The 14351-nt window shown below is 46.3% G+C and overlaps 1 non-coding gene across 1 annotated transcript; it reads right to left on the reverse strand.

The window, feature by feature from the left end:
* Positions 1-13926: 13926 nt before the first annotated feature.
* Positions 13927-14033, reverse strand: LOC114709633. The gene has a single exon (XR_003736956.1). It is a non-coding gene; the product is annotated as a U6 spliceosomal RNA (small nuclear RNA).
* Between the last annotated feature and the right edge of the window lie 318 nt (positions 14034-14351).

Consider the following 14351-nt stretch of genomic DNA (forward strand, 5'->3'; position numbering starts at 1 on the left):
GCGTGCGCCACCACCGCCCGGCTTTTCTTGACTTCTTAAAGGACAGAAAGCAGATTGCTACTACAAGAACTCATAAACAAACTGGGTATTTAGACTATAAGGGAGAAAAGCCCCAAACAGTTAAAAACATTTATACCCCCAACATGGATAGAAAAGGGAACTTAGGTCAGTATAGAACAAACTAGGATTGTTTTTAATAATTAAGAAAAATGTGCCGGGCGGTGGTGGCGCACGCCTTTAATCCCAGCACTCGGGAGGCAGAGGCAGGCGGATCCCTGTGAGTTCGAGGCCAGCCTGGGCTACCAAGTGAGTTCCAGGAAAGGCGCAAAGCTACACAGAGAAACCTTGTCTTGAAAAACAAAAAACAAAAACAAACAAAAACAAACAAACAAACAAAAAAAAAGAAAGAAAAAGAAAAATGAAAGTACTGATTCAGCACTTAAAAAGAAAAAGAGCATGGGAATAAGCTAGACAGGAAGGGAAAGGTATGGGTTGAAGGTTCCAGGAGCTGTAGTGAGAGGAAAGCAGTGAAACAGTATCCAGTATCGGACAAACAAAAGTGACCGAGAGCGGTGAGGGGAAGGAGAGAGAAGAATTCCAAAGCAGGAAATGGCGGGGGTGGGGGTGGGGTGGGGGGAGCCTTACAGAGGAGACACTTCTGCCTCAGGCTTATTTATTTACGATGTGGTGGGGAGGAACTAGGAGGTACTAAGGTTCTCTCTGAAGCCCAAACAGGTCAGACCAGGAAGTGCCTTTTGCAGTCAACGTGCACATGCCTCTGTAACTGCTGCAGGATTGAACTGATGTCAGGATTCTCCGTGTGTTGGTTCAGCAACACAGTGAGCATGGGAGCATACCCTTAAACTGCTCCTGCCAGCTAAGCCTGCCTACTTGGCTGTCCCTACACCAGTGGCACTCTGGCAGTGCATGCGTGGGAAATATCTGCGTGGTGCCTGTTTCCACCAAAAGTCTCCCAGAAAGCCATCAAACCAAAGCAAAAATGCTCAGTGGGGAGGCGAAGGCACCCACTGAATGCTGGCTTAGTTGCACCCATCCCAGCCTCTATTTAACTCACACACAGCAGGCCTGCCTCATTTCCTTCCTTCCCCCAGATGCCACGTTGCAGTTCCCAAATGGAGGTGGCCTCTGCTTCCCCCAGCAGCCAGCTAACACTTCACTCCGTGTAACCTGTGACCCAGGGTCTCTTTGCAAGTCATAACCAGTTTCCTGGGCTCACACTAATTCTCAGAGTGCTTGCTTAGTTCGCCAATGGGGAGGCTTAGAAATGTCTTTTAAAAAGGCAAAGGCTTTTGCAGCACCAGAAGGGTTGATGGTAAGACCTGTCTTAAGCTGTTCCCACACCTAGCACCAGTGAGGAAGCTGTAGAGCACAGGGGTCTTCCTGAGGGTCTGTTTGCTGCTCAGATCACAATCTGTCCGAATTTTTGCAGGCTGCAAATTGTGCATCTGTGGAATTCCTCCAAGGCTCCCTTTGTTCTTTGGCTCAAAGCCCCAGGGAGAGGAATTTTTGCCTTCTCTATTGTTGCCTAGTCTGTTAGCCTCTCTCTCTCTCTCTCTCTCTCTCTCTCTCTCTCTCTCTCTCTCTCTCTCTCTCCCTCCCCCCACTTTCTTTCTCCCCCTCCCCCTCTTCTTTTGTCTTTGTTTCTCTGTGTAGCCCTGGCTGTCCTGGAACTTGCTCTGTGGACCAGGCTGCCTTTGAACTCACAGAGATCCATCTGCCTCCGCCTCCCTCCCTAGTGCTGGGATTAAAGACGTGCTTTAAAGTTTCTAGCCCAGGAGAGATGGCTCAGCCGTTCCAAACACCTGCTGCTCTTTCAGAGGACAGTGGTTTGATTAGCTTTCTGACTTCAATGATGGTCAGTTTTGAAATATTTTTGGGAACATGCCCAGCTCAGGACTACCTGTGGCTGAGTTTCTGTCTCAAATAACACAAAATACTGAGTAGAGAAAAATAGCATTCTTTAGATGATCCGTGGAGGGCCAATCAGACTTCTCAAAGGGATGTTAGTTGTTCTGACGCCAAAGGCATTGCAGTATTGCCAGCAGACACCAGGTGGCAGTGTGGGAGGCTGCAGAGAAGAGCATAAGCAAAGCTCAAGGGAAAAATTACACACACAAGCCAGACCAGGCTTAGGGGGCACACAGTCTCTATTCAGGTTGACTGATAATCTTCCCCTAAACGAAGCTGGGCCATGGAAACTGGGAGAAGCTGTTGTATTGTTGTTGCAGCTTGTCAAGTGCTCAAATTTCCACAAAAGAATACAAGGCATTAAAACACCAGAGAATGGCTCACTCAAGAGAGTTACTTGAGACAAAAACTCATTCACAGGAAGCCCCACATTGGGCAGATTCCCACTTTTCCCCCTCCACACAGAAAAGACTGGAGAGTTCAGAGTTTGTCCAGCTAGGACATTTCCTCCTAATCATAGGACAGGGTGTGTGTGTGTGTGTGTGTGTGTGTGTGTGTGTGTGTGTGTGTGTCTCAGGGTTGGCTGCACCCTCTGGCATGCTGTGACATTTTATTCATTCCTAGAAGTCTCACAAAGGCAAGCTCATGTTATTGTTGAGTTCTTGTCTCTACCAGTACACAGGGAAGGGCATGGGACTCCCTGTTTCAGCATCACACTGACAGTCCAGGTCCAACCGAGCTTTTGTCTCTCAGCTTGTTTGTGGCTTCACTTCCTGACTGAGTGTGCTGAGACTCTGTCGTTCCTGCACTGGAGGCACTGCCAGGACCCAGCAGCAGCCATGTTCACAGGATTCACACAAAAGTGTGTCTGTGAGAAACATGACCTCCTCCAGGCCATCATTACTTCAGCATTGTGCACAGGCTGCCCAACAGTATCAAACCCAATCAGAGCAGAAGAGTATTGAATATACTTTTTTTTCCAACTGATGATGTAGAAAACCAAATCTGACCTCAGATTAATGTGTAGGAGCTCCTGGGGTGATCATCCAAATGAGGGATTGCTCCCCCTTAGCTCTGAGATCTGAACTGGGCACTGGAACCTACATCATAGTCCATCTGAAAATAAAAAAAAAACTAGGTTCTGTCCATAGTTCTGAAATTCTTGTTTATTAATATAGCTTTTCCTCCATCTATTAAAAACCCATAAAAAGTTATGCCAGGTCTGGTGGTATACCCCCTGAATTCCAACACTTGGGAGGCACAGGCATAGAGTTTGAAGCCAGCCTGGTTTACATAGAGAGTTCCAGAACAGTCGGGGCTACATAATGAGACCTTATCTTGAAACAAACAAACAAACAAACAAACAAACAAACGAACAACCCCCCAAACCAAACCAAACCAACCAACCAACCAACCAAACAAACAAACAAACAAACAAAAAACAAGCCCAAAAGGCAGAGGGCGTGGTGGCCTTTACTTTTATTCCCAGAACATAGGCTTTTGGATCTCTGTGAACTGGAGGCCAGCATCATCTACATAATGAGTTCTGGGACAGCCAGAACTATATACAGAAACCCTGCCTCAAACAACAACAGCAACAACAACAAGACAGATACCAGAAAAGGCATAACACGTGAACCCACATGAGAACAGGTTGTGAGCTTGTCTGAAAAGATATTATACTAAAGACATTAAAAACCTTTCTTCACTCGATGTATCCTTTAGTCCATACATCTTTACTTGTAAGTGTTCAATGCTATGAGTCATTGGTCTGGTTTGAGGCCTCTGGCTTCTGCTACACTATTGATAGTCAGCCCTCACTGGGACTCTGCATGGAGATCCTGCAGTTTTGGATCTGTAGGTCCAGCCCCTTCGTATACTCTAGCTGTTCATAGATAAAGAGGATGTTGTGGTGGGCCAACTCATAGCCCTGGTTCTGGGTCTGGGTGGTAGCTGGGTTGGTCAGCTTACCAGCTTTCCCTCATCGTCATTACCAGGGCAAGCTCTCCAGAATTGCCCTAGCTAGCTCACTTAATGCAGCAGGCAGCAAGGAGCAGGGCCAGTTTCCCTGCTTTCAGGCCCTTGGGTTTGGTTCACCTGCATTGGTACTACCAGGGCCAGCTCTACTGTTTTGTTCAGGTGTGGTGCAAGACCTGCTCTCCCAATTGCTGTATGGGGAATATGGGGGGCGGGGAGGTCAGCTTTCCTGCTCTCACACCCTCAGGGCTGGATCACCTACATCCCCCTACCAGGGTCAGCTCTAGTGTGCTGTCCAGCTTTTGTGAGGGGCCTGCTCTCTTGAGTGCTTTAGCCAGTAAGGGACAGTGCCAGCTCTCCTACTTTTGTGACCTCAGGGCCAACTGTCCCACTCGACATGGGCAGTGAGAGGTGGGAGATGGAGGAGGTCTTCTCTCCCTCACCCACTCCATGTTATGGCAGATGAGGGGTGGGGCCAGATTGCCTGTGGCCCTGTCAACAGGGTCAGCTCTATCGTGCTGCCTGGGTGAGGTGCAGGGCCCGCTCTCCCGAGTGCTGCAGTTGGTGAGGGGCAGGGACAGTTCTCCCTAGTGCTGCAGCCAGGGAGGGGTGGGACCAACTCTGTGCAGCCCTATCCTCACTGCCTTCAGTGGTAAATAGCCATGGGGACATCAACACAGACTGTGGCTGTGGCAGGGCCATGGACCCAGACATGGCCCTTGGCAACAGCCCTGGCCCAGAAGACACATGGCCCCAGTGGCAGTGCAGGCCACCAGACCTCTCTCTTAATTGCTGGGATTTGCAGCCAACCCTTCATAACTTGCCTTCTAGATCTACTGCCTTATCCCTGGCTTCATGTGCACAAGGCATATTCTCTAATTCATTCCTTCACTCATTTATTACTCATTCTCTCTTTCTCCTCTCTTCTCTCTCCCTCTGCCTTCATCTCTCCCTACCTCTCTCTGTGTTCATAAAGACACTCTTAATACCAGTTTAGGCACATGCCTTGCTCTTAGACTTCAGTGTAGCCTCAACTTGCTGGTCTCTACGAAACCCTATTTAGAAATAAAGCTTGCCCCCCCCCCTTTACTGGATAGGGCTTGTAATAACTATTTTTAGTTGTCAACTTTATTACATCTGAAATTAACTACAGTTCAGAACTGGAACGCATACCTGTAAGAGATTTTTTGTCTGGTTTGAGTAGGTGGATTCACTTCCAGTCTGGATCTTTGAGGTAGCAAGACACATACTTTTGATCTGGATCTTGAGACATGAAGACACACACCTTTAATTGGATATTGAGGGAGAAAGACACATGCCTTGATACACCTTTAATCTGGGCCACACCTTCTGTTGGAGCCTGTATGAGGACACAGAAGGAGGAAGCTCCCGCTCTTCACGTGCTTGCTCTTGCCTTGCTAGCAGCTCCAGTCCTTCACTGATGTTAAAGCCGACTTATGTGGGATTCCAGCATCTACCGAAGGCTGGCTGAGACACCCAGCTTTGTGGACTGAGCAAATACTGGATCCTTGGACTTTCCATTTACAACCAGCCATTGTTGGATTAGTTGGACCATAGCCTGTAAGTCATTCTAGTAAATTCCCTTTATACATACATACATACACACACACACACACACACACACACACACACACACATATATGTATATGTATATGTATATGTATATGTATATGTATATGTATATGTATCTGTAGGTTCTGTTACTCTAGAAAACCCTGGCTAATACCAGATTTCAATATCTGAAAACACACAGATCACCCACAGCCTTCCTCAGACCTAGGGTCCAAGGAACACGCTTTGGAGGAAAATGTTCGGAGGTCTGGAGAACGTTCATTCCAGGCTGACGAGGGGCTGGGTCCTCTTTACAGGGACTGTCAGGATAAGCAGGAAGGTGTGGTGGAGCTTTAAATAAAGCTGTATGGTATAAGAACCCTGAGTGGCTCCCCTTGCCCACCCTTCTCATATTCTTATAATGGATGTTGTGCCCAAAGCTAGGACTGCTACCTGTTTTCAAGAGCATGTGAATTGTCACAGATGACTCTAGACCAAGGAATTGGGCTTTTGTTCACTGATTGAAGTGCTATTGCAGTGATCTACCATGTTTTAACCTGTGACTGTGCGCTCTGTGCTGGCTTTTGTGTGTGTGCGCACATGTGTGTGTATTCATGTGTATGTGTGTGTTTTCCTACTCATCATGCCTATCCATAGCCGAGGCTGACCTCTTACTTGCTGCTACTCTTTCCTCAGCTTCCTGATTCCAGGTTTGGTCCATCATATGCTCTCTCAGAATGTTTGCTTTTGATGGCTGAGGGCCATCTCTGCTGACCCAGTGCTCAGGTGTCTTCAGCCTGACCTGTGAACAGCTCATCACATCTTCACTAACAGCCTCATGGCTGGAGTCAGGTCTGCTGAAGCTCTGGGGGACATTTTCATCACTACGTATGTGATCTTTCTCTCTCTTTTATTTTGATCTCCACACTGTAATAGTCCAAGGATCTTCCCTAAGTACTCGTTCACTTCAGGGGACTCACCTTTCTTTCCTCCTCCCCATCATCCTGACCTAGTTTCTCAGCATCCTTTATTTCTCATCTTAGAGTATGGATCTTAGGGAGGGGAAGAGCCATTCTTGGGCAGTGTTTGGAAGTGAGCCCTCAATACCCCACAGATTCTACTGAAGCAGAGAGCTAATTTCTGGCTTTGGAAGGAAGAGGTGCTGAAGGGCTTCCCTGTGACCCTGGAGAGGCTCCTGGAAAGGGCAGCCTGGCTTCAGATCAGTCTTGGATGAGCTAGTTAGCAGGAAAGCAAGGACTGTATAATGTGACACCAGCGGTCTCTTTCCTGGTCATTCTATTGTATCCTGGAGAGCCCTAGCACCTCTTGTGATGTCACCAGTGTTGTGGTGACATCAACTGCCCTCGGGGCATTCCTTCCGTGTTTTTATGGTTCACCCATGAACGTGTTGGGAAGACTGAGGAGTCTACTTGGGAGAGAGAATAGATGGTGTAGACAGACCAGAGAGAGACAGAAGGAAGCTGGCCTTCGATCTCTGTAGAATATGGAGAAATAAATGGTTCTGGTGAAGGCACAGTGGGTCCTGGGCAGGGGATGGGAAACTTTTGGGAAGATGTGAGGCTCGAGTTGTGCCTCCCAGTAGTGGAGTTCAGCAGCTGGGAGCTTCTGGAGAGCAGTGGGCCTATCCTGCTTCTCTGGGCTCCTAAAGAGCAGACAGAGCGTCAAGGATCTCTGATGGTTGGTTTGGGAGAGCCACAAATTCTTCAGGCTGCAGCTGCTTTTCTGGGAGCACCTTAATTTCATCCTGAGTGGCAAAGAAGGCCCCCAAGAGGCACAGAGTGATTAGAGCTGTCCCCCTCTGGATAGGGTGTCACTGCAGTTCATCCTAGTGGATTCCTTCAGGTTCCATGGGAATCTGATGCTAACAAGGGAGGGAAACTCCCCTGGCCATGCACCAAAGTCTCAGATATTCAGATGTTTTGGTCCTGGATACATGTGATGAGGACTTGGTGCTGCTAAGCTCTAGGGACAATGGACTCACCTGCATCACATCAGATATGAGCTGACACTGTCCTAAATCTACATGGCTGGGCTAGCTGATGCCTTCCAGGGCCAGGAGACTGCACTAGGGAGTGAGGCACAAGCCTGGCCATGCTGGTTGAGGACAGAGACATAGCTAATGGGCCCCAGTTTGAGGATAGCTGCCCTGCTCTTTGGTGGCTTCACTGGGTCCCTACCATTTCCTCTTCCTCAGGCATCTTCTTGGGACCCAGCATGGACTCCCCTGGCCCTGTGCCATTCTACTGCATAAGCTCACTTGTATTTATCTACTGCAGGGACGACTGCAGAGGCACCAACCCAACCCCCCATCTTCACTGAGAAGGATCAGGAGATGAACAAGGTGGAGAAACTGACCATTCAGCTACAGATGATGACCTGTGAGAGGAATGAACTGCATGGTATCCTGACCCATTATACCAACAATGATTTGAACAGCAGGTAGTCATTATGCCCAGTTCTCTGTCGACTGTCTTGAAACCACTGTGTGAAGCCCGGGTTTCCTGAGGAACAGGAGGCTGAAACTCTAGGTTGTCCTGGTGCCTAAACTAATTTTCCTGAGTGCAGTTGAGATGCAGAACTTGGAGCTTGGGTAGGAGTGAGATGGGGACACAGGCTGTTCTGCTTCCTCTGAATGAAAAGCAGAATCTGTGGCCTGAATCACAGTCTGAGGATAGGGGCAGTAGTGTATGAGCTCTCAACATGCATTTCTTTTCCTTTCTTTCCTTCTTTCCTTCTTTCCTTCCTTCCTTCCTCCCTCCCTTCCTTCCTTCCTTCCTTTTCCTTCCTTCCTTCCTTTTCCTTCCTTCTTTTCTTCTTTCTTTCTTTTTTTGTGTGTGTTTTTATTAAGAAATTTTTTCATTCATTTTACACATCAATCAAAGATCCCCTCTTTCCTTCTCTCACCCCCAGCCTCCTCCTCCAAACCTACCCCTCACTGCCCCCCACAAGAAGGCAAGGGTCTCCCATGGGGAGGCACATCCAGTAGAGGCAAGTCCAAGCCCTTCCTCAACATGCATTTCAAGAAGCCTTGATAGGTGTTGGCTTGTGGGAGATGCTAGGTGCTGTGAGTTCAAGGTAAGTCTTTGTACTTAGCCAGCAGGTTCTTGGGTGCTGGTTGCTGCTGGCAGGAGCTGGAGGGGCCTGGTTCCATTTGGTTCATCTCAGTGTGTGACTAGAAGGCCTGGAGCTCATCACTGCTCCTTTCTGGTCTTGCTCCTTATACTCTGAGACAATGCCCCCTTCCTGCACTTCTTTGGCAGCATAATTGTGTGTGTGTGTGTGTGTGTGTGTGTCCCCGTCTCTCTGGATCTTGAGAATAGGTAGGTCTGTGGTGGGGTCTGAGGAGCTGCCTGTCTCACAGCTTCCAGATGATGCCTGAACCAGCCTCATAACCTTGCTCAGGTTGCACAGCTGTATTATATCTATGTATAATATGAGGTGGTGGATCACTCACTCATCATGAACAATGTGTGTATCTCTCCTATGCTGTTGACTATGGTGTTAATATGCTGTTACTTTTTATAAAATGATGTCCCTAGAATATAGGAGAAAGTCCTGTTCTTTATAGTAGAACAGAGAACATACAGTACTCAGATCAAAATCTGACACTTAGGACTAGCTACTCTTTGATCCTTATTCCTTAGTCAAAAGTTCAGTGTTGACTTATCAGCACAGTTGAGTTAATGGAGGGTAGCTGCTTGAGAGCTCAAATGGTAGATCTCCACTGGGCCTGTGTCTTAACTCCCTTCCTTTCTCAGGTCTGAAAAACTCCAGCCTGAGCTGGAACAGGCCACAGCCCATGATAGGAGCCTTCTGCAGAAGGAGCTGCTAAACCGGGAGCCACATGCTGAGCCTTATCTCCCCCCCCCCCCCCCAGCAACCAGGGAATTCCTGGGATGGATTTTCTTTCTTAAATTTTGTTTCCTATGTGTGAATAGGCCCTGATTCTACCTAGCCAGTGACCTAGGGAGGCTGCTTCTGAGTCTGATTCCCTTTTTTTTTTTTTTTGACAACACCACTTGAGAGAACCAAAGAGGCCAATGGAAGCTACAGACAACTTGAACCCATGACATCCTCTACTCCTGGATCAAGGCCGTCTCATAAAACAAAACAAAACAAAACAAACAAGCAAACACATCCCTTGTAACTGTGAACTCACCAATGAGGAAAATAACAAATGACCTCCAGGTGACCCATGTCCAATCTGATCCATGTGTCTGTTGGCTCAGTACTCCTGAAGAAAAGAGAATATCAAAAATAAGCTTGAGATACAGAAAACCTGAGACAAAAATTACGCATAACCCCAACATCCACCAGCAAGTGGTCCCAGTGAGAAGTACAACAACATGGAGGGAGGAGATGTTGGAGAGCAGGACTTACTCTGTTAGTTTACTGTTGAAACCTTTGGCAAACTTGAGTCCCCAGCCCTCCATGTGGTGGGAAATCTGTCATGGAAGACTTTATTGATGTCATGCTGTTATCCAGACAGACCACACCCAAAAGCATAGGATTCTCTCTCCAGTGCAGTGCTGAATCACACCAACTCCATGACATGCAGAAGCACTGCTGAAGACAGTCCCCACAGATGTGACAACAGTCCCTCTTTCCATGTAGGAGTTATTTGATCTTCCATTAGGAGGAACAATGGCGATTCTCAGTTTCTCATCATCTCCCTTCTGGACTGAAGGGATCAGACTTGAAAAGGTTCTGTAGAGGGTGTCAGAGTCACCTTTGACCTTTGTAGATAGCAGATGATCCTCATGGATTTGTGGGTCTTGAATAATCTGACACAGGCAAATGTTGAGGAAAAAATCTCATAGTGGCCAACACATTGCAGAATCATCCTGATGCAGAACTTGTTTACAGATCGGCTAGCCAAGTCTGTGTATATTATGCCAGCAGAGGGCGGTAATTCATCAGAAAACATCCCTTAGTGTCTCAAGAGTGTTCTATGAATTACTAGGCAGTGGTAAGCCCATGTTGGGTAGGGTCTAGCAGTCATTTGACTGGGAAATTTCAGATAACATCATGACACTCAAGAGCTGTGTCTGGTGTTGCTGGATCATGTGAATGTCAGCTCAAAGACATGTATATAGAAGACACCATTCCAAAATTATCTGGAAGCAGCATGTCACCCTACCTTCAGCGCAATGAGGTCAACTCCCAGCCCCTGCTTTAGGATGAGATCTTTTGAGTATAAAGGGAAGATGTATAGGAATCACCTGTGCATTATGTGACAGTAGACCAACTAGACAGTACAGCATCATGACCTGCAGGGAGCACGGCCTGAGTGTGCTGCCAGTGTTGTGCCTGCAGCTGATGAGATCCAGGCATGACCCCAGATGACCTAAATATTGAGGTCAATGATAAGCTTGAGTTTTTAGGGCAATACTACTTGCTGAATTTTGGGGAAAATCAGAACCCAAGGACCCTAGAAATTAGTCACCACATAGTCCTGATACCCAGCGCAGAGAATCATGATGGATTACAAGGTTAATCTTAATCCCAAAGGAGACTGCAAATGAGGTGTTTTGGTCATAATGAGGTGTGCAAAATAAATGTGTTTGATAGAGGGAACCTGATGTTACCTTTGAAGGTGTATGTTCCTAAAAGCTGGAACATGAGTTACTGTGAACAAATGTGAATGCCCATATATATCTGATAAATGTGTAACTTGTCTGTTGAGAGAGGCAGAGCAGGATTTATCCAGGATGTGAGTGGTATTTTCTGTGATGAAGGTAAACCCAATGTCTCAGAGAGGATTCAGGATTCCAGTTTCTTTCTTGACAAAGCTCTTGGTTTAAAGGAGGATGGTGGCACTTTAGAGTCACAGAGGGATGTGACTTGAAGACAGTAGCAGTGAGTCCTACTGCAAAATAAAAGAGCATTCCAGAAACTTCTATTGGCTCAACACAGACCCTATCTGGCTGCAGTGTTCCAAGGCTCAAGGTTGTAGGTTTGGACCAGGTTTTTTTTTGGTGATTATCTAATTGTGTAGGGACAGCAAGAGCTTTTACAATTCTTCAGGCAGAGAACCTAAGAAACTTCACAATCAGCAGCTTAAGTGAAAAGCGTTGTGAATGGACAGCTTGTGAATAGACAAAGTGTTAAGTGCATGAGGCTCAGCATTCAGTTCAGAGCTGAGGAAGGAACACTATATCCAGACATGCATGACTATGTGCAGGACGTCTTAGAAAAAGAAAAAGAAAAAAAAAAGCTGTGGGGTTCAGGAACAAAGTACCAGGGAGACTCAGGCTGCTAGAAACTGTATGCTACAAAAGTAGTGCACATTAGGAAGATGAACTTTCAGGAGATTTATCTCTTTGGGATGGAAAGATTGCAGCTGAGGAAAAGCCTTGGCCCAGGTAGACCTTATGGTGTGTTTGCACATGGAGTTGTTTGGGATTCCACTCTTGCTAGGATGAACAGGAGAGGGCTTTGAAGAAGTGCTGAAGCATAGCCAGAGCTACTAGACATCCAGGAGGAGTCCGGGTGTATAAATCAGTGCTCGTCCTGATGGACCATCAAGAATACTTTAGTGAAGATGACTCAAGTGAATTCAACAGTGTTTGAGCCAAAACCTGTAACATGCTCTATTCTTTTATTTTCATGTTTTTGACATAACAATATTTTATTTTACTTATTTTTATTTAATTTTTTCCCTTTTACATACCAACCACAGTTCCCCCCTCCCTTTCTCCCGCTTCCTTCCACCTCCCCCACCCCCATATCGCATCCATTCCTCCGTGAGGGTAAGGTCTCCCATGGAGAGTCAACAAGGTCTGGTATATCAGGTTGAGACAGGACCAAGCCCATCCCCACTTCAAGGCTGAGCAAGGTATCCCATCATAGGCTCCAAAAAGCCAGTTGGTGCACTAGGGAAAAATCCTGGTCCACTGCCAGGGGCTCTGCCAACTGCCCAAGCCACACAACTGTCACCAACATTCAGAAGGCCTAGTGTGGTCCCATGCAGGTTCCCGAGCTGTCAGTCCAGAGTCCATGAGCTCCACTAGCTTGGGTCGTCTCTGTGGGTTTCCCCATCATGATCTTTTACCACCCCCCACTTGCTTATATCATCCCTCCCTCTCTCTGACTGGACTCCAGGAGCTCGGCCCAGTGCTTAGCTATGGATCTCTGCATCTGCTTCAATCAGTTACTGGATGAAGGTTCTATGATGACAATTAGGGTATTCATCAATCTGATTACAGGGGAAAGTCAGTTCAGGCACCCTCTCCACTATTGCTTAGAGTCTTAGCTGAGATCATCTTTGTGGATTCCTGGGAATTTCTCTAGTACTAGGTTTTCCCCTAATCCCCATAATGCTCCTTCTATCAAGATATCTCTTTCATTGCTCTCCCTCTCTGTCCCTCTCCCAACTGGACCATTCTATTCCATATCTGCCTCTCCCCACATGCGTGAGCTCCCAGTTTACCTAGGAGACCTTATCTATTTCACCATCCTAGGGCAATCCATGTACGTCCCTCTTAGGATCCTTTTTGCTACCTAGCTTCTCTGGGGTTGTGGTTTGTAGCCTGGTTATCCTTTACTATATATCTAATATTTAATTTATGGGTCTGGGTTACCTCACTCAGGATGTTTTTTTCTAGTTCCATCCATTTGCCTGCAAATTTCACAATGTCATTTTTTTTAAACTGCTGAGTAATACTCCATTGTGTAAATGTATCACATTTTCTTTATCCAGTCTTTGGTTGAGGGGCATCTAGGTTATTTCCAGGTTCTGGCTATTACAAATAGTGCTGCTCTGAACACAGCTGAGCAAGTGTCCTTGTGGTATGATTGTGCATCCTTTGGGTATATGTCCAAGAATGGTATTACATGGTCTTGAGGTAGATTGATTCCCAATTTTCTAAGAACCTGCCATACTGATTTCCAGAGTGGCTGTACAAGTGTGCATTCCCACCCATAGTGGAGGAGTGTTCCCCTTGCTCCACACCCTTTCCAACAGAAGCTGTCTTCAGTGTTTTTGATTTTAGCCATTCTGACAGGTGTAAGATGATATCTCAGAGTCATTTTGATTTGCATTTCCCCATGACTAAGGGTATTGAGCAATTCCTTAAATGTCTTTTGTCCATTTGAGATTCTTCTTTTGAGAATTCTCTGTTTAGATCTGTACCCCATTTTTAAGTTGGATTATTTGGTATTTTGACATCTAGTTTCTTGAGGTTTTTTTTTTTTTTTTTTTTTTTTTTTTTCTTTCAAGGATTTTATTTTTCAAATTTGTTATCATCAGTGCATTTATAATGGATGGGGAAATCCAGGTCAGAGGACAACTTTGGAGGCTCCTTTCTTTTCTTTTCCACCTTTACATAAATTCAGAGATCAAACACAGGTTTTCAGGGGGTTTCACTATCGGGCAGTAAGCACCTTTACCCACTCTGCCACCCTCCCCCCATGAGAGGAGATAAAAAAAATATGGAACGCTTCATGAATTTGCGTGTCATCCTTGCGCAGGGGCCATGCTAATCTTCTCTGTATCGTTCCAATTTTAGTATATGTGCTGCCGAAGCGAGCACGAGTTTTTTTTTTTTATATATATACATATTTTGGAGATCAGTCTTCTGTCAGATGTGGGGTTGGTGAAGACCTTTTCCCATTCTGTAGGCTATCATTTTGTCTTATTGACTGTGTCCTTTGCCTTACAGAAGTTTCTCAGTTTCAGGAGGTCCCATTTGTTAATTGTTGCTCTCAGTGTCTGTGCTACTGGTGTTATATTTAGGAAGTGGTCTCCTGTGCCAATGCATTCAAAGCTACTTCCCACTTTCTCTTCTATCAGGTTCAGTGTAACTGGATTTATGTTGTGGTCTTTGATCTACTTGGACCTGAGTTTGTGC

The sequence above is a fragment of the Peromyscus leucopus genome, chromosome 9, assembly GCF_004664715.2.
Source record: "Peromyscus leucopus breed LL Stock chromosome 9, UCI_PerLeu_2.1, whole genome shotgun sequence".
NCBI classification, from domain to species: Eukaryota; Metazoa; Chordata; class Mammalia; order Rodentia; family Cricetidae; genus Peromyscus; species Peromyscus leucopus.